The sequence below is a fragment of the Melanerpes formicivorus genome, unplaced genomic scaffold, assembly GCF_026170545.1.
Source record: "Melanerpes formicivorus ecotype bairdi unplaced genomic scaffold, bMelFor1.0.p_v2 SCAF_38, whole genome shotgun sequence".
Taxonomy (NCBI): domain Eukaryota; kingdom Metazoa; phylum Chordata; class Aves; order Piciformes; family Picidae; genus Melanerpes; species Melanerpes formicivorus.
Genome location: NW_027142390.1, coordinates 2,736,109 through 2,759,941, shown reverse-complemented (window position 1 = coordinate 2,759,941; position 23,833 = coordinate 2,736,109). Strand labels below are relative to the sequence as shown.

The following is a 23,833-nucleotide window of genomic DNA, read 5'->3' as shown; positions in this document are numbered from 1 at the left end:
TGTCCAAACAATGCCTGTTGAGATATGACAAGAGCATCTCTGTTTCAAGCTGTCTTAGGATGTTTTCTTGAGCAACACAGAGATATTTGGAAGAAGCCTGCTACATGCTGAGTAGCTCATGGTCTTGTCTCTTGGGAAATAGAAGAGGTGACTACAACATGCTGCTTACTAAGAAGCCAAAAGCCTTAAGAACCCATAACTAAGATGAATCTATCTCACAGTGATTGTAAATAAGGACTGAAAGAATCCTGTCACATGAGTAGTTGTAAACTCAAGAGTTTTGCCCTGAGTCTCTGCTGGGTTTTGAAAGTTTTCTTTTCACAAGCTTAGGGCAAGCTTCCTCAAGAGTCTGTATGCTCCTGTAAATTCAGAATCTGTCTCAGCTCAGGACCATCCAGAATGGCACTGCCCTCAGGGTAATGGAAATGCTTAGAAAATGTTTTCTGTGTCTATTTACTCTCTGTCACTGCTACACCTACTGTCTGCTGCCTGTAAGAGTTAGCCATAAAGTCATGTTTAGCCTGGTTTACACAGCCACATGGGCTGCCCTGCAGACCTGAGAACTTGTAAAGAAAAACAGTGAGAGGCAAACCCCACCCTCAGCTGGATGGAAAAGCAGGCATCCATGGAACAGCCCAAGAAGACTGCCAACAAGAAAGTCAAATGATGTTTGCTAGTTAGCAGAGATGGTTGGGTTGAAAGAGACTCCAAGCCATTTTTTTCTAATCAGAGGATTCTTTTTCCACACACAAATGTAGTCCTGCTTATCCTGACTGACTGAATGACATGCTCAGCACCTTCCTCAGCTTGAGTTTCATTCTTCACACTTACTTGTGCCACAGGTGAGGGTCATTACAAAGAGGTACTTCTTGAACCTCTTCAGATCTTGTTGCTTCAGTCAGACAGTAAGTAATGAAGGGTGGAGAATGTGAATCCCAAAGAGTGTGCTCATAAATTCAGACTGAAGAAACTGTCCGAGTTTGGAGCATGTTGCACAAAAGCCCAGCCACAGTTTCCCTGTAGTCTGAATGCTCTCATGATTGTCAAGGTTTCTCCCAAGAAAAGGATAAAATCCCTGCACTGAATCATAGAACATCTTTAGCCTAGGATCTACATTCCCCACCTGTGGCTTGCTTAGAGTTCCAGTACAACCCTGGTATAACAGACACCCCATCTCCTGCCCTCTTCTCCTACCAGCCGTTTCTGTCTCCACAGTTTGCTTGGCAGCTGGGGTTGTTCTTTGTGCTGGTGCTGTGTGTTCACTCACCCTGAAATGATTTCCTGCTGCCATGACAAAAATATAAGGAACTAAAACAAGCTTTGCCATCATCTGTAAGGCATTAGAAGCCCAGTGCCACCTCTGCTTTGCAGAATTCCAACACCTGGTGGACTGGACCTCACCACCTTCCCTGAAAGACAAGCCAGCTATGGGGATTTATAAATACCTCCCACATGGCAGATGGGAAGTGTGGCAGGATGGAACTCAGCACATCCCTCTGGCCTCTTCTTGAAATATGTCAGTTGTGAGCAGTGCCACAGCACCCTGTTTTGTACCACTCTGTCTAGAAATACCTGAGGGGGCAAGTCTTGGTCATTCTGGACATGGAGGCCCTCCTGTGCTCACTTCAGTCACTGCTTGTGGCCTGCTTGTGAGGATGCAGCAGACCGAAAGAAGGAGCAGGTGGCATTACAAATTAATAATAGGAGAAAGGCCATGGAGAATGGAGTCACCCCTGTCCTTCCTGTCTCCTGGCTAGCTGTGGGCTTCTCCAGTCTTTGTAATACAGAGCTCAGTGGCTAGCTGAGAAGTATGGTCCAGCTGCTGAGGTAGATGTATTTTTAATGTCTGTGTTTCTGGTTAGGATCATGGATAATGACACCTCTTTTAACTTCTGAATGCAAGGAAGTCTGCATTCTGTGCTGTCTGCTGCCCAAAGGTTAGCTTTAAATGTAGCTGAACAGTCAGGGGGGAGGAGGAGGATTTGTGTGATGTTGAATTCTGTGTCCAGGCCAGTAGTGCTGGACTCTGGGGAGGAAATCCACTTGAGGAAGTGAACTAACATGATGTAATGCTCTGAGAAAACCCTTCACAAATCAGGAACTACACTAGCCTCAGTGTTGTGCCTTAGGTCTCTTCTGTGCTGCTGTTGACCAGGAGGAGCAATGCCAAACAGTCCTTGCAGATGATGAGGCACTTGCCTTTCGTTTCACTGGGGCAGGGTATCATACAGGGACAGGCCATCATCTCGTATCATGGCACACCACAGCGATGTTTGTGTGAGGTGCTTCTCCTCCAATCAATTTCTATGAAGATGTAGTGCTTCTCATTTTCACCACTTTTCTGAAGTGCTTACACCTTCACTGTACTTGAACCATGCACATTGGCACCTTTTGGAAGTTTCTGAAAACGCAGCCATGCAGGTGACCTTGGTCTAGAACACACCTGCGATTTTCCACCTCAAATCCTAATACTACTGGGAGTGGTTAATTGTGCTGTGACTTCTGCCAAGTGACTCATGACCTGCCAGTTGCCTGCCCAGCTCTGATAACATCTCTGCAGAGTGTTCTGATCATACCAGTTCATGTGGGTGCTTGTCTCCAATCGCTTGTCTCTGTTGGCAGACATCTTGTTTGAAGATTAGAAGCTGGCAGCTCACATCAAGCTCAGGGGCTTTTCAGTCACTTTAGCAAAAGGATAGCCAAGCACTGTATTTACAATGTGGGATTGTGACATAGGTTGAGGAGCATCAAATTCTTTGGGATTTTTTTCATTGCCTTTGAAGTGACAACAAAAACAATGACCAGATTACTTGAAAATGTTCTGATTTTTGAGCCTGTGTCTGTTGGGTTTTGCCACCAGAATTTTGCTGAGCTTGGTCCATCTTGGGGATTGATGACCTCTGTGAAGTATTTAAGTGATTGGATTGATAACTGGGGGACACCTGTGTCACCTTTTTACTTAGCCTGTGAAGGCTGCTAAGTGCTTGCCCTTCATGCAGGTGTTGCTCAGTACTAGGCAGGTGCTAGGAATAAGTCAAGGATATGGCTCCTGCCCAGAGCAAATTTAGCAGCTTGGTAACAGATCTGGTTTGCAGTTTGTAGCTCTCTGGCAGAGTAAAGGTGTCTTAAAACAGGTATGAATTAATTTTTCATCTGTTTACTTCCTTTCCTCATGCCTGAGTAGTAGGGAGTTAGTGTGGCATGAGGAGGAAGCAATTGGATCAGTTCTGGTCAGCACAGTGGTGCTGAGGCTGTGACAGCGTGCAGACAAAATGGTGCTGGTTAACTTTGTACTGGTTATTCGAAATGACAGCACTGTTGTTCCCTTGCAAGCAAGGAAGGAAGAAGTGGAAAATTGTGTGTGGTGCTAATTTTTCAGCCTTTGAAATATATTCCCTTTCCTAGTGCTCCTCTCTGTTAAACTAAGCACAGGTGAAAGCATTGGCTTCCCAAGGTAATTCTATCAGTACAAGGTCGGGTTTGTTTTGTTTCACTGTTTCATGTGCATTAAAAGGCAATCCAGCGTCCCTTGTGTGCCTGAAAGATGAGGCTTAAATGTAGTTCTAAGGCCTTTCTTCAGAAAGGAGAATCTGAGCAGTCCTGATAGTGTTTGAAAATGGAAATGCTTGGGGTTTATCATCTGTTAAAAAAAAAAAAGAAAAGAAAAGGTTGTGTGTAGATCTGCATAAGAAATGGAAGAAAAACCATAGCCCTGAAAAATGCTGGGAGAGAAAATTACATTTCACAGATGTGAAAACATTTGATTTTACTAAAAATGTCCTTCTTCAAGACAGAGTTCTGATTGTTTCTTTTTACTTGAATTCGTGCCATATTATTGCTACTTTGTGGTTTGAACAGCACGTTAGGCATTTGTGCCTCACTGTACAATGGTTATTGCAGCTTAGAGCACTCAGAGCTCTGCTTATCTGAGTGTAATATCTGTACCTCAGCCTGGTTCAGACTTGCAGCAGGCATTTATGCTTATTTGATAGCTGAGATCAACTCTTTATTCTCTGATCTCATAAGAGATATAGAAGAGAAAGGATAGTGTGTAAAATAATAATGTGCTCAGCACAGCTTTTATGTAACAAAAATTGTACAAGGTACACAGTGATCTAGTTTAGAGTGGAGTATGAAAGAGGGCTGTGCTGCAAGCTTTGGGAAAGGAGAAGTATCTGCAGGAGAAAGTAAATGCTTACCAGGATGGTATGATAACCCTCCCAATCTTCCTTCCTAGCAGCAGAATGGCAATGCAAACAGCCACTTCTCTTCTTTCAGCAGTGCTGCTGGGCTTTAACAGACAAACATGTTTTGTTAGGGAGGGTAGTTCCAGGTTTCAAATAGAGTCTCAGAGGTCTGTGATGTAATGAGGACCATTCAGCTACTTATTTCTTGGCTTAGTTCAGATTAAGTGCTGCAGCCCCATAAACGTGGGCAGGCTCAATCAGGTGAGCAGCACTAGGACTTAGTATCACTCACAACAGTGTGTATGATCATCATGTGGTCTGGTGGTGTTTCAGTTTTCTTGCTCAAAAGATGTACTGACATGTAAAATCAGGGGCTCTTTACATCATGTTTGTTTCCCAAGGTACTGGGTCTTTGTGCTACAAGCTGCTGTGTTACGTTCTTAGCGTTCATGCCTGAAGCACATTAGCAGAACTTGCCCAGTGAGTAATCCAGCTGTGGCCTGAGCCCCTCCAGTCCTGCTTCCCTATGTCCAGCACCTGATCTCCATATTATTTTCTCACAGAGGCATCTGTAGATCAGCTGTGGCTCTGAGCATTAGAGTCATGCTTGCAGGGTGTGGATGAACAAGGAAACAAGGCAAAAGGCAGAGCACCTGAGCAGTCCTGCACAGCAAGGCTTGTAGGACTTTCATGAAAGTGGGGAAACCTTCTCTATTCTTCTTTGAGATTGCTGACTCAGGAATCTTTGTCATGCACAAAGGCCTTTGTGGTAGCCATAAATACACAGGATTTAGTGACAGCACAGAAGACACTAACTCTACCTGCTAGGGGACCTCATTGTCCCAGTGAGCAGAGACCACAGCTCTGAGCAGGAGAAGTGTGTTCTTCATGTCACTCGGGAAGTTGCTAAATAAGGGTTTTTCCTCTTAGTATTTCACCTGGCACAGTATCTGGTACAGAATGAAGGTTAAAGGAAAGTTAGGGTATGGTTCTGGAAGTATTGCAAGTCCTTCTTCACAGCACATCAGTAGGTTCTTATCTTTGGGGTGGCAAATAGTTCCCACTGAGTTCCTATAAGGTCAGGAGCTGCTGCCTCAGCCAGGAACAAGTGTTTCACTCTCTTCACTTTGAGGAAGAAGCAAGAAAAAAGCGTGCTGGAGTTCAGAATAGGGCAGTAACCGCTGCCCATGTCATACAGCTGAGGTGGAATGAATCTTCCTCTTACCACTGACCCTCACAAAAGAAGCTCCTGCTCTGACAACTGCATTATGTGTCTGTGTTAGTTGGGTCATGTAGGCAGGAAGGGCCTGGACTAGTCCTGTGGACTCAAAACTCTGATGTGTTGTTTAGTGACTCAGTTTTTCCTAGAAGAAGATATTCCCAAACAGTTAGATTACCCATTTTTTGTTTCTTTAAACCAGTTTCAGTGGCATGAATAGAGCCAAGGTGGTGCCCAACTCCAAGTAGAATCCTGTATTAGCTGTGAATTTCACTCAGGGGAAGTCTTAAAACCCTGTCACATGTTGTGTCGTGTGGTAAAGGTGTAAAGCCTGCAGTGCTGGGGGGAGAGAATGACACTTCCGTGCCTTTTCTGTTCTAATAGGCCCAGCAGGCCTGTGATCCCTGGGGTACTAAGTACCAAATGGAACACGGTGCTTGGGGCCAGCCGTGGCGGGTGGAAATTGCTGAGACTGTTTCTGATGTGATGTGTGGTGGTTACACAGCCCCTGCCCTTACACACTGCCCTGATTTGGGGCTTGCTGGAAGGGAACTCCTCGGAGTGCCTGGAAAACAAGGGAATGTCGTTCAAGGAAGGAGTGGGGGGATGCCCAAGGCGCTCTCGTCTCCTGCCGTGTGCCAGGGAAGTCATCTCTGGCTGTCGTCTCGTGCTTTGTTCTGTGTCTGTGTTTTACACAATGGGCTGGGTGAACACGCTTGCCTCAAGTGTTTTCCTCTTGATGTGATAGTGAAGCAGAGATGTGGATAAAACACAGACGTTCCTGCCTAAGCACTGTTTCTGTGCACAGCCGAATTCACGGCAGCAGCGAGGCGCCGCTGTCGTAGGGTGCTCCAACCCCCCCGCCCCCCCGCATCTGTCTGCGGAGGTTTGAGTGGGGTAAGACAAAGGCGCGACATTCCTTTCCCTTTCCCCTGCGGGCTTGAACGGGGAAAGGTAAAACGATGTCCTTTCCTCCGGCCGGGAGCTGAAGCCCCGCAGTGCATTCACGCGTGGGAAAGCCCGCGCTGGGAGCGGGCATTGTGATTGGCTGGGCTCTTCGCGCCCAGTATGTATTGACACGGGACACGTTGTCTAGTGAAGACCTTAAATGAGGGACGGGAAAGAGGACTCGGACTCCTCCCGGGGCCCGCTAGATTCGTGGCGTTTGATTCGAGACTGGCGAGATGAGCCTGCAGCACCCGGACCTGGCTTCTTACCCTGGGGTCCTGCTCCCTGCCCCGCGCTGGAGCGATCCTGCCCGCTGGGAACACGCCAGCAGTACGGCTTCTCTTGCACTGCCAAGGCAGCGCTGCCCCACGGGATTGGCCTCGTGGGAGCCGTGGCTGGAGACACTTTAATTTTGGCGGGTTCCATTTGCTCTGGATTTATGCCGCATGGTCCACAAATCGGATTATAAACTCGCAGTTCCAGAGACTGCCTCCAAGGAGAGATCCGGGGACCGTCTCCAAATTCCTACTTCACCCTGGTGAGTAAAATCCATCGCTCTCGGCTTTTCCCTAGGGTCCTGGCTTGCCTCTGACTTTCTAAATGGAGTAAAGCTATGTAGTGGTTTAGCTTCTTCCATTTTCTGAATTCTCTAGATTGAACCAGAATTGCCCATAAGCATCCTTGTGGAAGTCCGGACCGCATAGAACCGGTAAACAAAATGTAACCAGTTTGTGTATACTTCTGGGGCAGGGCTTTCAGGAAAAATAGAGACAAAGATATTCCTGCCTTGCTAGGTTGTTCCCAATCAAAACAATCACAAAACCCACCAGGTGCTGGTGGTTTATTATAACACCAGTTGAACAGGAGCTGTTGGTTGTGGTCAGTTGACTGAGGAGTCAGGAGCTAGCAACAAGTGGTCACAGCCTGAGTGCTAATTGCTTTAAAAATAAATGAATAAATAAAGAGTACTTCTATTTGATTGCCTGGCATTTGGGGGATGAACAAAAAATGACTTCAATAAATCAATTTCCTCTCCCAGTTTCACAAAAAGCTCTAAATTTCTGCACATTCTGTGTGCACATGTATAGGTAACAAATGAAAGCAGAGTGTTCAGCTGGGGATGGAGTTTATATGTTTAAGCTGTAGTACCCTTGGGTGTCTGGCACAAACAGTAATGTAAATATCTGATGAACAAAAGTTTGTGAGAAGGACTTTTAGAAGTAGCTACCTGCTCTCAAGGGTGCAAAGCTCTGTGTGAACAGGATGGGTCAGTGTGTGGCACGCTGAAGACAAGAGCCTTTTGGCTTTAGCCTGACTTCTTGGGGTTGCTAATGAATGCTGCTTAGAAAATCTTCCCCCTTTTATAAGTCAGGTAGCATTTCAAGTTAAAACTTAGGTAACAATGAGTCATTTTAAATGAAAAAAAAAAAAAGAAGGAAAGGGGAGGGGAGGCAAGGCTGTAGCTGTTATTGCTGAAAATTACAAGTACAGTTAGAGCAGAAGTAAAGAGTCACATACACTAAAGGCTTGATGAGCTCCCACAAAACCCACCTTTTCTCATAAATGGCTTCTTCTTCCCTAACTTCTCCTTCCTGAGAGACTTGGCAAATGGGAAACTATGCAGCACATCACAAAGTTCATCAGACCTGGTTAGAAGAGAACCTGACAGGCTCCAGAAAGGAGAACAAAAGCTTTTTCATTTTCTCAAAGAAGTTTTGTGTTATGGCAAGCATTCTCACACCTTCTCCTGTGAGTTCCCTCTTCACAGAAGGGAAACTACCACAGCAATGAAACTAATTGCCTCTCTCCTGGATGAAGGGTTAGGGTGCAGATCTAGAAGAAATTACCCACAAAGACTGCTTTTTGCACTGGGCAACAGCACAGAATTCCGCGATCGCTGTCAGTGATGTTTCATTCCTAGAGAGCTCTGTGGTCTATAACCAAGTCATGCCAGGTAAGGTGATGTGTTGTGATTTTTGTGGTGAATCCAACCAGCAGTGAAAACAGCCCTTCATGTCTTACAGAGTGATGGCACTGCAAGTGAGGACATATCACGGGTAATGTGTCAGACAGCCAGCTAGACCTAAGTGGTGTCTGCTTGCTAAACCCAGGCTGTCATCACAGTCTCAGAGATGAGATTTGTCTGAGGTAAGAGAGTTTAAGTGAGACCTGAATGACATGAGCATTGTTCATGGTGTTTTGGTTGTGTAGGCGAATATTTCAAATAGATAGAAAGGTCCCTGGGTGCTATTACTCCTGTTTGTACGTAGGTAGAGGAGCATGTAGCTATCTTCCTAGACACTGCCAGTCACCTGGCTCCAACTCACTCCACTGCAAGGCACTGAATGTGGGACCATAGAGGGAAATGTTTCTGACACTGAAGCCAGCACGAAATAAGAGCTGCTTGTTAAGCAGTGCATCATGGAGAGATCATGTGGCAACAGTTTCTCAGAACCTCAGACTGGCTTAAGTGGTATCAAAGAGGAATTCAGCCTGTGGTTGTAACCTGTGCCAGGAGTTCCTAGATCTGTATGTCACAGGCAGTAGCAATAGCAGCCATAGGTATTAGCAGCAGCCATCATTACCAGTGCTGGGGCCAAGGGCAGATCATAAGATGGTGTCCTCTGGAAATGTGCTGTTCAGTGTGCATAGTCAGGTGTGCCTCTAGGTTCCTGTTTACACCCTCACATCATACACTTTTCTAACCCTTAGGAGACCAGAGTACTTCCCAGAGGGACCCATCCTCTCTGTTAGGAGGCAAGACCCACACTGCACCCTTTCATCTACCAAACCCCATCTCCATTGACTTGAACTGTGTTCATGGAGATGTTTGCCCAGGGACATGGACAGTGTCCCCTTTAGCGATTCCAGTACCCCAGTTTAGGAATGACTGACACATGTGTTCATAAACATAGAGAGATGATCTCTTTACCTCTTCACTTTGGGAAAGTACTTCTTGCCTTGCAGCAGGTCCATCCAGTTGAGAAATGTTTCTGTGTGGGTCTTACACAGGACTTTTGAGATAAGACTAAGATCAAGTCAGTTGCTGAGAGACACTAACCAGTAAGTGCCAGAAATCTGTCCCTTGTAAACTGTGCTGTGTTAGTAATTAAGTGAATTGCTGAAGTGTCAAAACTGCCCTGAAATTATAATTGTGGGTAGGCACTGATGTCCCTTTGAAGTCTTGGGCACTGTCAGATGTGGGTAAGGATTTGACTGGATGATAGTACTGATTCTGTGTCGTGATTTTGGGGGTCAGTTGGTTCTGACCACACCAAGTACCTGGAGTTCTTTAAGATCCAACTGCTATTTTGTCCAGTGAAATCCCAATCCTAGGGGGTTTTCTACCTCTTTCTACCTTTCTCTAAGACCAGAATATGCAGTTCTTCAAGGAAGAACTTTGTAAAATAATTTAATACTCTGGCTTAGGAATATTAGCAAGTGACACAGGCAAGTACCTATTTTGTTTGGGCCCAGAAGGGTTCCCACAGTGACATCCCCAGTTTCTTGGGCAGAAGGGTTGATGGGTCTGACTTTAGCCTGCTGGAGATACCTTGTGCAGTTAGGGCTGGCCACTCAGAGGAGACTTTGCTCAGGGAAGGTACCAGGAGGGAGCCCTTAGACCAAACAATTGAAAGTTGAAAGCAACAGTTCCTTGTTGTGTGTCATGAGATATCTGTGGTTCTAGAAGTTAAAAGCTTTGCAATAAATGCAGTAGTTCATTTGATCCTTTTCCATTTTTATTTTTCTCCTCTGGGTTCCACCTAGGAGGTTGCTGCCCCCCCCGAAAGATACTCGCTAAGACACTTCTGCTCCTTTCACATTGCCCTTGTGAGACTGAGGGAAATAGGTCTCTTTAGCTTGGAGAAAAGGAGACTAAGGGGTGACCTCATGCATATTTATAAATATGTAAAGGGTGAGTGCCCAGAGGATGGAGTCAGGCTCTCCTAGGTGATGCCCAATGACAGGACAAGGGGCAACGGGTGGAATTTGAGGCATAGGAAGTTCCATGTAAACATGAAGAAAATTTGTTTCGTTGTGAGGGTGACAGACCACTGGAACAGGCTGCCCAGAGGGTTGTGGAGACTCCCTCTCTGCCTGGATGCCTTCCTGTGTGACCTGGTATAGGTAATCCTGCTCTGGCAGGTGGGGTTGGACTGGATGATCTTCAAGGTCCCTTCCAGCCCCTAACATTGTCTGATAACTTCTTCCCTTGCCTTTCTTTTTGTTCTTGCTGGAGTCTCTCAGGGGTAGTGATGTCTCAGTCCCCACCCTGCATCATGATCAGCACACTGCAGAATTCAGGCTCCTACTTTGTCCCTCTTCTACTTTCTAGCCATGACAGTTTTCTTCCCTTTCTTCCATGTCTATTTTGGGAGCACTTTTGTAAGGTCTAACTCTAAGCCTAGCATCCAGTTGAAGCAGCAGGGAGAAGCTTTGCATGCCAAGGAGAGCAAAAATGTTCTCACTTGGTGGTGTGGGTGAAGGTACGTGTTAGTTAGTCCCTGCTGCCACATTGACTCAGTGGCTGTTGCACAACTGGGGTCCCAGAATCTGCATCCAGAAAAGATAAAGGGCATGATGGTTATGCAAATCAGCAGGTGCAGCCTCACTGAGTGGAAGAATGTGCTGCATGGCCTTCAAGAAATCATTGATTAGCGTTTGAACAGACCCAGTACATCTGGGAGCAAAGGACTTCAGAGCTGGATTGGAAGTTGGTAGTATCTGTGTGACTGTGACCTCACTGGAGAGAAATCTAAATAAAAAGAAGACTCTCCTAACTAATTATGTAACATATCATTTACCCAGGGTAAAAGGCTTTTTCAAGTGAAACTTGGATAGTACTTTCTAGAAAAAAACAATTAGAATTAGAGAGCCTAATAATTAAGAAGAGTGCATTGCATGGCAAAGAACTGCAATCCTGCCCTCAGGAGAAGGGCTGCTTCGTCAGAGCTGCTCATTAGGAACAAAAAAGTAACAGCAGTGTGGAAGGGGAGGGAGATTGGTTAATATAAATTAGAAATGAAGTGCAGAAAACTGGAAATGAAAAGGAGAATGTAAAATTGTCCTTGGCTGTTATCTTCAAGGATGATAAAGAATTTAAACATTCTGCTTGAAATGGAGAAAGAATTGTGTAAGGCCTCTTTGAAATGGAAATGGTGCAATTGTTAATGAGGATGAAAATAAGTAGAGGCATTTAGTAAGTATTTCTGATCTGTGTTTGGATGACAGCAGAATAATATGCTAGAATCATAGAAGGATAATGAATTAATTTCTAAATTGTTAGGCCTCAGGAAAAAAAAGTATAAAATACTGACTAGTAATAAGCATTGTAGAAAGTACATGTTCAGATAACTTGCAGGCAAGAGCCCCAGCAGAGGTCCTAAGAAGATAAGTGCTTTGCAGATGGCAGTTTTTAATACTGGGGAAATCCAGGACACTGGATTTTTGGCTGGGCTTTCACTATGCCTAAAGGAAAACTGGATTAGTCAAGCAAAACAATCATGTGGAGAGTTTAGAGTGAAGAACGTCTTCCCCGAATCCTTCTTTCTCTGTGGGCTTAGGGACAAGCCCTGGGGGAGATGTCCCTATGTGTACCGGCTGGATTTAAGTCTCCTTGTGTTTCTTATAGGACAGAATGATTCTTCAGTTTCTTCAGGAACAGCTCATTGAGAGCCATTGAATAAATAAATTTTCAAAAGGTTCTGGGTCAAAAATAGTTCACAAAGCAGTGCTGCTTTGAGAGGGAAGTGAGCTGTGGGAGATTCAAAGGCATCATCCCTGAAGCAGTATCGACTGTGAATTGCCAGTGGAAGGTGGGAGCATGCTGGTTATTCTTGGGTGTTCTGCCCACTGGTGTGTTAAGCTCCTGTTACTTACAAATTAATTTCCTTTAGGAATGTTGTGACTGATGATACAGATGCTGAAATGGTGACTCCTACTTTGATTGGCTAGGAAGGGAACCTGGAGTCTGTACAGCCTTTTTGTGCCTCCCTGCTAAAGGAGAGGTGTGCTCACTGTTGAGCTTTTGGGCTTGCCGAGGCACTGTCTAGGGGCTCTGCTGCCCGTGATTCCTGAGGGACTTTTCCCACCTTTGCACCCAAAAAAGGATTTGTAAGGTCTACTGCAAGAATGCCTTTCTATGTAGTGGCTGTGTCTCCACTGGGGTGCTAGAAGGGCTTTTACTACTGTGGGCTCGGGTTGTGGATGAGATGTAAAAGCCTGAACTGCTGCTACCTAACCAGCTGGAGCATGAAAGTGAACTGTTGCCCCAAGGAAGTTCTTCAAAGATACAGGGATGACAGCCCAAGTGCTGCTTTCCAGCCAGTGCCTTTAAGTTCCTTGCTGCCAAATCATGAAGCAGTAAGGAGAAGCCTGGTTAGAGGAACAGCACCCCTTAGGGGGGAGAGGGAAGGCAAGGCCAAGGGTGAAGCATTGAACTAGTTCATGTGCTGATTCTGCTTTGAATTGTATGATAAAAGATATCAGTCCCTCATAGTACCTCACCTCACCATCATCTGTGCCTTGCAGCTCCTCATGTACCTCATGTTACAGCTCTGCTGTCCTCAGCTTCAGTGGGGTCACTACAGTGGCAGGGGTGGCAATTCCATTTCTGCTTCCCAACAGGGAGGTAGCCTGGCTTTTCTTGAAACACTGCAGTGTGTTTCACATTTGGCGTGTGCTCTCCGAATGTGCTCGATTCTCCAGTGATGTCATATAGCTGAAGAGAGTGATTTCTTCTTCTAGGAAATGCTGGTACCTGTGACTATCAGAGAGGCTTTTGTTAACTGGGGGGTGAGTGAATTTTGTACCTAATATTGTTTGTCGCCACTCAGGAGTAAGATTCCTGGCCCAATCTTTTGTCCCTACTATCAAGCTGGTATCTTTACCAATGATGTGAGCGCAATATGAGCAAGCAGATGAAAGGAAACAACAGAACTAGAAATGGGATTGCAAATAGAATTTTTGATATTTAAGGAAGCTTAATTTTGACAGAACCTGTTTGGAGGACATTTTTTGGGGTATACGCTGCTCATGAGTGGCTGTTTAGTCTGTTGGCAAAATAGTTGTGGGCAGTGTGAGTGGAAGAGATGGGGAGGTACAACCAAACTCTTTAGGGTGGGGGTGCCGAAGCTGGAAAACAGAGCTCCAAAATAGGCTTTCAAAGATCTTACTCTGACTTAGCTCAGCATCAAGATCTTTGCATGTCCTAACTGGCAGTGTGAGGCTTGTGATGCTGACATTATAGAAATGCAGCTCCCTTTCCTTTACTGTCACCTGCAGTCTTTGCCAGCTTCTGAAGCATTTCAACACTTCTTAAATGTCTGGCTGTGTTTCTGCTTTCAGAATAAATTATTTGTCTTATTCTTAGGGCAGTTGTTAGGTTAGAATGCAGAGAGATTTTCCTCATAGCAATAAGAAAACTGCTGAGAGAAAAAAGACTTTGTGAAAAAATGTAATTCTCCTTTTCATCCCCCTAAACCAAGTTACAAGAAGAATAAAAGGAGCAGAAAATGGAGTCTCTTGGTTTATCTTCCAAGACCTATTTATAGTGAATTTGAACAAGTGCAATGCCACAGGCTCCTGCCTTCTTTCCTTGCTTTGCTGTGTAGTGTTGCTACAGAAGGACTGCTGCCTGGCTTTCTTATTTTGCACTTTGTACACTGGATTTGTCTTGTGATCCCCCCCCTTTCTGTCCTCCCCCCCCCTTTCTGTCCTCCCCCCCCCTTTCTGTCCTCCCCCCCCCCTTTCTGTCCTCCCCCCCCCCTTTCTGTCCTCCCCCCCCCCCTTTCTGTCCTCCCCCCCCCTTCTGTCCTCCCCCCCCCCTTTCTGTCCTCCCCCCCCCCCTTTCTGTCCTCCCCCCCCCCTTTCTGTCCTCCCCCCCCCCCTTTCTGTCCCTGCTGTTATTCATAGAAGTGGTTGACAGAAACACGTTAGCGTTATTGCAGCAATACCTCAGACCTCCCTTCACCTGTCCAAGGACATTCTTTTTATACTGTGGATTGCAGACCACGAATTGTATCTCCTCAGCAATTCATTGTATGTGGACTGTGCACTCTGAAGTGTTTCGTGCAATCCCTGGCCTGGGTCCCCATGAAGCCGGGCACATTCAGCTGGCCAGAATGTGTTTGGAGTTTAAACTCAGGGTGGTTTCCTCCTGCCTCTATGGGGCTGATTACCACACATTCTTTTCTTTTAATTTCAGCCCTCTGCAGTTCCAGGAAAAGGTCCTTGATTAAGTACTGAGAAACCAGTCTATTTGTGGGCCTAATTTTGTTGCTTCAATTATATTACTGTATGCTAAATATAGGAAGGCACCAAGCAAATCCCAGTTCCTGAACTGAACAGGGTGTTCAAGAGCACTGTTCAAATTGAAATGGTGTGTCTTGGGCCTCTATTTAATTCTGGCTAATGAACCAATTTCTCAGGGTGTAAATCAGCACATCTGCATTGATTTGTAGGCAAGTAGCTGGAGCACCACAGCAGAAAATGAGCCTAGTGCCCAACTCTTAACTTCCTGCCTCTAATTGGAGGTAGCAGAAATAAATGATGTGTCATGCTGGTGGAGTTTAGTAGAAGTCCCAGAGGGACAGCAAAGGGCTTCAATCTTTTAGATGGTGTCTGAGAACCTAGAAATCACCAAGTGGAAAATGTTCATCAACCTGTAAACTGCTCTTACTGTAGTCTGCTATTGACTCAGGGTTGTTTTCTGTGCTATTCCCTGGATGGTGGTTGTTTTGTAGCCCTGAAACTCACAAGAGGTAACAATGAATGAAGTCTGCCCTTGTCTTCTAAATGTGTGTGTGGCCTTGGCATTGCAGAGAACTTCAGAATCCCATGTAACAATGCAGATGTGCATTTTCCTTCTGTCCAGCAGGTGGGGGGAAAAAAGAAACCCAACCAACCAAAAAACCACACCACCAAACCCGAGTAAATGGGTGGAAAACCACACCAGGGAACACTGCACTGTAGTAAGTGCGACTGATTGTGCTGGAGGCAGACTTCTTATCTGCTGAACAGCTACTGTATATCTCAGGGAACAGCTCCTGGTGCAATGCCTGGGTGGCAGCATGCCATGGCCCCATCCTGGGGTGACCAGTTGTTAGCCTGAGCCACTGCGTGGCCCATTCATTCCTGAGCCCGGTGGCCAAGGCACCAACAGGGGAGCGGCTTTGCTGGGTGCTCAGTCGAGGCCTCCCAGCACAGCTGTCACAGGCTTTCCTCTGCTTCTCTGCAGGGCCAGCCTGCAGTCTGCTTAAAAGGTGGTGTGGATTCTCCTCTGGCTGTGCTGCTGACTGCAACCTCTGCAGCAGGATTTCTCCCTGTTTCACAGCTCGGTGCTGCTGCCGCCTTGTACTTCAAGGACAGCTTGTGTGGAACAGTGCAACAAACTCAGTCTGATGCCTGTTTTCCTTTTTCTGTGTGCCTCGAGGCTATCCTCCCATTCCTCACAGCTGGTGACTATTTCCCTGAATCTCATTCAGAGTGCTGTACCTACAAGCCAGATACTTGTCATCTCTGAAAGATGTTTGTTTCCATAGAAGAATAGCGATGAGGTTACTGTCTGCTCCCCTCACAGACAGCCAGGCTGGGAGAAGTCCAACTATCCAATCATCCCTTGGAATTCATACTGCATGAAGATAAAGCAGCCAAAAATAATTTCCACGAGCTGGATGGTTCTATAGATTTCTGTGTTTATCTAACAGAAAATGTTAAGAGGTACAGTAGGTCATGCACTGAACAGAGGAGAATGGTGGGGCATGTGGGGGCTCATGGAGATGAGCTTATAATTTATTTATTTGATTAACTTAACCTCTCTGCGAATTGCTGGCAGTTTTCTTGCATTGCTCTTGTGTTTGTTTGATAAAAGGAAAAACCAGCCCAGCTGTACTGTGAGGAATTAGAGCTGCTGAAAGAGCTTTTGGGGGAGGGGAGGAGGGAGAGAGGAGAGTTTGCAAAGCTCTGCCAGAACCTTATTTTTTCCTGCCTTCCAAGAACAGGGCTGTGTTCCATCCCCTGCTGCCCCCTCAGCTGGTGCTGGGAAGAGCAGATGAGTTTAGCTCACTGTTCCTGGAAGTCACCGAGACATTGAGCATCGAGAAACGAGCATTTTCTGTAGCAGGCTCTGCTTGAATGGAAAAGATGAGCCAATCTTCATCGCTTTTGTTCACACTCCTGGATTAACCCTCACTGCGCCAAGAGAAGCTACAAAATGTGCTCTGTTCGAAAGGAACAAGGGCTTTCTTCATCCTCTGGGGCCATGTGGCTGGAAGCCACTCTGAAATACACTGACACATCGTTGCCAAATGCATCCCTGATGTAACTTGGGCTCATTAGATTCATGCTGGGACCACCTCTTACTTTCTTTTTTTGCCTACAGGAGCAGCTTCCCAGCCAGGGAGACCAGGCATGGCTCCTTCACCACATCCTCCCTGGGCTCTGTGCTTCAGGCAGGAGAGTGCTTTTTGGAGGGCAAAGAACTTGTCAGCCACAGACTCCCCCAGAATTGTCCTGGTTGAAGTATATCTTGAGAGGGTGATTAATAGCATGGTGCTGGGTACTGGTGGACAAAATGTTTGATGATGTACTTTTAGAGCCAAATAAACACTGTGTGCTGTAGGGTAAATTCCAGTCAGTTAAATGAAATTACTTCTAGGAAGGTCTGCATTTCTGTTATGGATGGGAAGGAGGAATTTGTAGTTTATAATTGTACAATTTGGGTTCTGTTTCTTGCTGCATGACTGGGGCCAAGCTCTGTTCTCTGATGCCTCAGTTTCTCCTGTGTACTGTAGGATGTTCTGATACTGTGGTTCAGCTCACAATATGTGAGCTTGTTGATGCTTGTGGGGTCCCCAGGCAGAGATCTCTGGAAACAAACTGTTTCTGGGTCACTAGAAATGCACTGGTTCATTTGGGACTCAAAGCTTGCTATTCAGCAGCTGTGACTGTCACAGCCATGGCCCCACTGCCAAATTTATCTGGGTCTGGTGTCAGTGATGAATCTGATGAGATCCAGATAACAGCTTAAGGTGACTGGAACATAGCAGATGGAGGCATTTTATTGCCATTTCCATGGATGCAATTAGAAGATGAGTAGTCCAAAGGTTTTTCACTTCCAATGTTTTTTACTTTATTCAGGGAAGAAAGAAAATCTCTTCCTTTCCTTCTGTGCCTAAAATTGGCTTAGGCTTCTCACTTGACAGATTGGGCAGATTTTGGTCAGCCTGAGGACTTTACTTTCTCAGTGGAGCTCTGATGAGGGCTGGCTTCTGATTTAAGCTCTTAGTGCATCAATAATCTGGGAAGGAAAACAAACTCACCATGAATGCCAGCACAGGCATCAGTCAAAGTGCACACAAAGGAGAGAATGAAAGGCATTAGGGTAATCTGGGATGTCAAATTCACTTTTTCAAAGCTGGCACTGGTAGCTGCATGTAAGGAGATTACTTTTTGAGATGACTTTTGTGCCTGTGCAGAGTTTATGGAAGTGACTTATTTTGGTCATTTATAGTTTTTCTTTCTTTGTGTGTGTGTGAATCCTGCCTGAGACTATCTATTTCCTGACTGCTGACTCTACCTCCTGCCCTCCCCCTGCCACCACTGTGGAAGCACTGTGGCTTGGTTAGTTGCCCAGATAAGCAGTGCTGGGAAGGTTCTGCTTGAAAACTCATATTCTGGAGAAGTGTAATGACAAGGTGCTGGAGGCTGCTCCTGCCTCTGCTGTCTGTGGAGGCTCTGAAGGTATTGTCACTAGCGGCTCCCTGCATATGTTGCTCAGCCTTGCTGTTGTGTGTGGTCTCATTTTGGGTTGTGAAAATTCTTGCTGCAGTGTGGGAAGCTGCCAGAGCAGTGATGTTCATGCTGCTGCTGAGCCTGTGCATTTCTTTGTTCGCCTGCCTCAGTTCTTGGAACTGATGTAGGCCAAGCAGCATCTTGAAAAACAGTAACTAGAGAAGTAAACTCTTCCACCTAATGCTTTCTTCTCAGCAAAGGCTCAAATAGAAAAACAGAGCTGCTGTGAAAGAGTGCAGGTATCCTGTGTGGTGAGGGGGTGTTGGCAGCTGAGTCAGGCTTACAAAGCATCATTTAAACAAAAATCCATGTCTCAGCTGGGCATATCTTCATCCCTGTGCTCACCAGGTGGGGGAGAGTTTACAGGAGGGAGCAGAGTAACTGACACATGCTTATGAAACATGGTACAAATAGTTTTGGTCCTTGCATGATGGTTTTACAGGTACCACCTACAGTTGTTCCATTTCTGAGTAGCAGACTGATCAGAGTGAAACAAGGAATCTCACTGAACCCGTGATAACAATCTCAATGAACCCATTCTAACCCATGATAGCAATCACACATTTCCAACTAAATGGTGTTCCAGAAACCTTGAATTTTCATGGGTAAGGAATAAGAATTTCATATGATGTAGATTTTATGATAAAAATGTTACTCTTCTGTCACCAGAAGTCGAGGAGTTGGTTGCCTGTTCCCCTGCACGCAGTTTCTATACACATCTCTTCTTCCCAGGCTTGCTAGCCCTGGGAGTTTGGGTCCATAGGAACTGTGACATTTGTCCTAGAAATACCAGGCTTGAAACTTGAAGCACTAATTGTTATTTCCATTACAGAACCATTCATTATGTTACACTCTGTGGTGCATTTAATGTTACAGCCCTTTGCTGTCCAGCAGCCAATGCCCATTTGATACCAGTGAGACAAAAAATGGGAGAAAAGAGGTCTGGAGCCCAGGGACACTGTATCAGGATAGCTGACAGGTCAGGGCAGAAATGGAAGTAAGCTTTAGGTATTCTGGGTCTCAGCCAGCATCTTTGCTGCCTCTCAGTTGAAACTCTGAAACTGATGCTTTGATCACTTCTGGCTTCTGACTCAAACACAAATAACACAGTGAATTTGCAGTTGAAAGGCTGTGTGGTAGTTTTCAGAGCCATATTGTGTGTGGTTAGTGCTCTGAAACCATCCTTGAAACACAATTTAGATCTGCTTCAGATGGCAGAGCCTCTGCAGCTGCAGAGGTTACCTGCTTGTTTGAGCATGACGCTGTCTGGGGGAGCATGGAACAGTCCCCTCTGAAAAGGATACTTTTTGAGGGTGAATTTGTGTATAACCAGGCCTGGATTTCCTGAACTCATGCTGTGTTCATGATTGTTCAGTGGGTTGTGGCACTGCTGAGCAGGGACAGGATGGGGTTTGTGAAAGCCCATGTGCAGCAGCAGGTGTGCTCCTGTTTGCATGTGTGCCAGCTGTGTCTCCGTTTGTGGTCAGGATGTTTGTTTGTGAAAGCAGTCTTGTGGGCATGGTTCTGTCTCTGAGGAGCAGAGGGTTGAAGTTTGGAAGTTGAGTTGGTGCCGAGCTACTTAATGCACCCAGGACTTCTACATGTGCAGTAGAAAGTTCCAGAAGCCTACTTGTGTCCTGAGGCCTTTTTGCACCAGGTGCTGCACTCATACAAGCAGAGGGCTGAGCTTGTGAGTGCTAACACTGCTTATGCCTGCATTTATGGGGAGGAAGCAAAGACAATCTTGTATGGTTGAACAAGGGTGATTTTTGTGTTTGGTTCCACTGTGTTTTCAGGAATGGCCTTTATATAGCTGAACAGAGACCTGGAAATGCAAAGCTGGCTCTGGCGTGTACTGAGAACTCAAAATGGATGGTGGCCTCTTTCCCTCAGTGTAACTTTGCTCTCTCAGTCCCAGGGGCACTTGGTTTTCACTGTACCTTCCTCGTCATTCCTAAGTGACTGCCAGTGACCTTTTCTCCATCCTTTCTGCCCTCCTCTCTTCCTTTGCTTGGCCTTTCTCCTCTTGGCTTCTTTCCTCCTGGTATCTCATGTACCTGTCCCCTCACCAATCCTGACTGAGTCTTCTCCTCCTATTGCTACATTCACCCTCCTTCCTCAAGTTCTTTCTTAAAGCCTCCCCTCTGCCTCATAGCTGTTCGCTCCGTGGCTTTCAGATGCGTCTGTCCCTACGCTCTGTCTGTGAAAGAAGAGCAAATAGACTAAACAAGAGGTTTGCCAGGTCTTTGCTGTGCTCCTCATGAATTTGGTGCTTCTGCAGCTCCTCATCTTCTGACAGCGCAGGCAGGGAGCCCAGCATCCCCCCTCCCACGCGATGAGCTCACAGGGAGCTGTCGCAGTTTATTCTAAGAAATCAGCTAATGTACAGTACTCAGCAGAGGCACCCCTCCCCTGGGAGGATCAGCAGAATTAGGATGTGCAGCAAGTTATCATGGGGATTACACAATCTTATCACCTCCTCCAGCGTGCAGGGGAGCAGCAGCACCGTGCGCTCTGAGTCACACTTCCCCCTGCCACAGGTTTCCTGACTCACTTCCTCCCAGGACTTCTGTTTCCTTAGGTCTCTGCACCAACATCACAAAAAACCCCAATGTGATAGAGACAGGGAAGTCAAGGCAGCCATGACCTCCAAGCCATGGTAGCAGCTTGGTAGTGGCCCCTTGCTCTTGCCTGTTCTGACTGAATGGGAAGCCAGTGCTGCTCAGCAGGCAGTGCACAAAGGAAGCACTCGCTGCTAGGTGCTGGGGAGGTGGCAAGAGTTTTATTTGGCTTGCTGAGACAGCTAGCACCTAGCTGAACATTTTAGTTTTGTGGCAGGTTTGGGTTTTTTAACTCAGAAATGCCCCATCAGGCATCTACAAATTAAAAGAGGATGGCTGTCCTCCTGTGATAGGCAGCTTGTTCCTGTGGCCTCTGATTCTGGAATGGAGAGAAGGGATAGGAGTTGAGTGTGAAGAGCTGCTGTGACACAAGCCCTGCCCAGGGAGCCAGCTGGTTGCTAAAAGCAGATCTCCTAGGCAGTGATGGTGGGCTTGCCTTATTCCTGGCTCTGAGGACTAGCACCAGCCTGAGCTATCTCTGGCTTCAAGGAGGATGCTGTAGTAGTTGTTACCTCTGCATACTTACTGTTTTCCTTCAGCCCTCTGACTCTGGATTCATAGTTCTCCCTTGTGGTGAGGTAGTCTGTGGTTTGGGGGTTTGTTTGTTTGTTTTGGAGGTTTGGTTTTTGTTTGGGTTCTTTTGACAGAGTTTAGAGAATGTGAGTTTTTCCAGGGTCAACAATCTTAAGGCTAATAACCAACCATATGCAACCTTCCACCCTGACAACCTTGCTATTAGCATTTCAGTCTATTGATTTTGTGAGACCTGACTCCTGAGTTCAGAGTGCTTGGAGTAAGCCTCATGTCACTCTCTCACCTACTTCAGTGGAGGGAATGCCGTGTTACTGGAACAGCTGTCTCTTCAATACCTGGAAATATTCCTTCTCTCTGCAGCACAACTTAGTTTAAGAGCATGCTGTGTGATATGAATTAAGTTCAAGTTAGCCAGTCATCCCCAGGGCTCAATTTTGTGCAGCCTTTATGTTAGAGAAGGGGTCTGTATGAGGCCTAAGAATGCTGAGGCTTATCTTCACAATGACCTGACTTGCAGTTTGCATTTCCAGGATACACTGATGGGAAGTCAGACCCTTGTTGAATGTAGCACTCCAGTGCAGAGCTGTAGATCAGACTGTAGCAGCTTTCAGACTTCCTACCATCTGCCCTTGATACCACCCATGTGGTATCCTAGTGGTCTGCTAGTTTGTGTCCCCCACTATTGGAGAGCAAGTGGAACTGAACAGGCCTTTTAGGCACTAGTTACTGAATGAGTTATCCCAGGGAAATGGACATAGTTCTTTGGGAAGTTTGTCTTTCTGTACAGGCTCTGTTGAGATGCAGACAATCACCCCACAGATTAACACTTTACAACAGATGAAACACTTTGGCCTGGGGTTTTTTGTTACTCTGACAGCAGAGGTGATAGGTCTTTTTTCCTTCTTTCTTTCGTTTTGCTTTCTCACTAGCAGGAGCATATGCTGCTCATTATGTTAGCTGCTAATAGCCTTGGAATGCTGCATTCCAGTAGTGGTGGCCTTGTGCCTTACCCAGGTGATAGTAGTCCTGGTTTTCCACTCAGTTTCAGGTACACAGCACTCATGCAAGAGTTGCAAAGTCAAGTACGAGATTGAGAGTCTTACAAGAAGGAAAGATACCAAAGGTTCCCCAACTTTTAGCTTTCAGAAGGGGAAGAACAAGAGCCTGGAGCACACCTCTGTTTAAAGAACAACAATAAAATCATTGGCCTCTGCTTTGGGCAGAGGGACATGGTTTGGGATAACAGGGGATAACAGCTTTGTCGCTGTTGGAAGGAGGAATTACAGGTGTAGTCAGATCTTAGCTCGGAGCACATGAGAAGACAAACGTCTCCCCTTGGAAATATGCAGCAGCTGATTACTGTGCCCATTTCCCCCATATTTATTGGCCTACAATCTTTGGTCTTTAAACAAAAAAAGCTGTAGGATGTGATGGAGTGTTGAATTATGTTAGGACTAGCATAATCTTACTGTGACTGCTGTAACTGTGCCTAAAAGGACCTCTTTAGCAGAAGAAGCCTGACCTAACACAGCTAGTTCTACTGTTGACCCTTGTCCCACAGGGTAGCTTGTGTTTTGGGGCAGGCAGTCTGGTGGATGTGAAGGGCAAGAAATGGCTTGTATGTGCCCAAGTTATCATGACTGAAGGAGGAGAGGCACCTCAGGTAACTTTGGAAAGCAACCAGTCTGGCGCTAGCTGTCCCAGGTTCAGAGAGGTGGAAGGACTTTGTGATAGCACCTGGCCTCATTCCTTCTTCCTCCTCTGATACACCTAAGTACTATCATGGAGCGCTTGGACTTTACCCCCCTTCTCTGAGGATTTTCTCCTGAAATAGTAAAAGTAGTTTTAAGATTTGTCTTATGCCTGTGTGGCAGCTCTTGCAACCTGAATAATGCAAGACAGAACTGCATCGGATAAAACACAGGTCATGAATCGAAGGAAAGGTTATCAGGAGGACAATTTAGACGTAAGACAACTTAGACACACAGAAATAATTTGTTTGTTTATTTCCCACTGGTAACGTGGGTAGAAGCTTTTCCTTGGAGGCTTGCATTGCAGATCTGGTCAGAATAGAGCCCTTTGGGCAGCTGCTTCCATGCCTTCATCTGCTAAACCTGCAAAAGGGGAAAGTCTGCGCAGCAAACAAAAGGCAGCTTTGACGTCAAGACCTGGGACTGTTGCCCTGACACTGGGAGGTGGAGCACAGGAAGGAATCTGCAGCTCTGGAGTATGCTTTGGCAGAGGGACAGCTACTACCCCATCTTTCCAGGAATAGTATTGTTTATTTCTATCTCTCTCCCTCTGGCTAAAGTTACCCTAGTCAGGTTTCACTTCACCTGTCTCTACTGTAAAGTCATTGGACCCCAGGTAAAATCTAACTGCAGACTCCATATCTTCCATTCTACAGGGCATATCTGTTTTGTGTCTTTGCTTTGAGGAGTTGATGAGAGCAACTTTTTCCTGCTGAAGCTTTTGCTGGTACAGTTTAATGAACACATACACATAGCCCTTGCTCTGCGTGTGGCTGCGCA

The 23,833-nt window shown here is 46.0% G+C and overlaps 1 protein-coding gene and 1 long non-coding RNA gene across 2 annotated transcripts in view; one reads left to right on the top strand and one right to left on the bottom strand.

The window, feature by feature from the left end:
* The window catches only part of MAPKAPK3 (MAPK activated protein kinase 3), a 127,627-nt gene that overhangs the window by 14,272 nt on the left and 89,522 nt on the right, over positions 1-23,833 (top strand). The gene's annotated exons all lie outside the window — the stretch shown is intronic.
* On the bottom strand, positions 140-14,474 carry LOC137450872 (uncharacterized). The gene is made up of 4 exons (XR_010989669.1): positions 14,310-14,474; positions 12,862-13,120; positions 4,200-4,291; positions 140-3,640 (listed from the first exon to the last, which is right to left on the bottom strand). It is a non-coding gene; the product is annotated as an uncharacterized lncRNA (long non-coding RNA).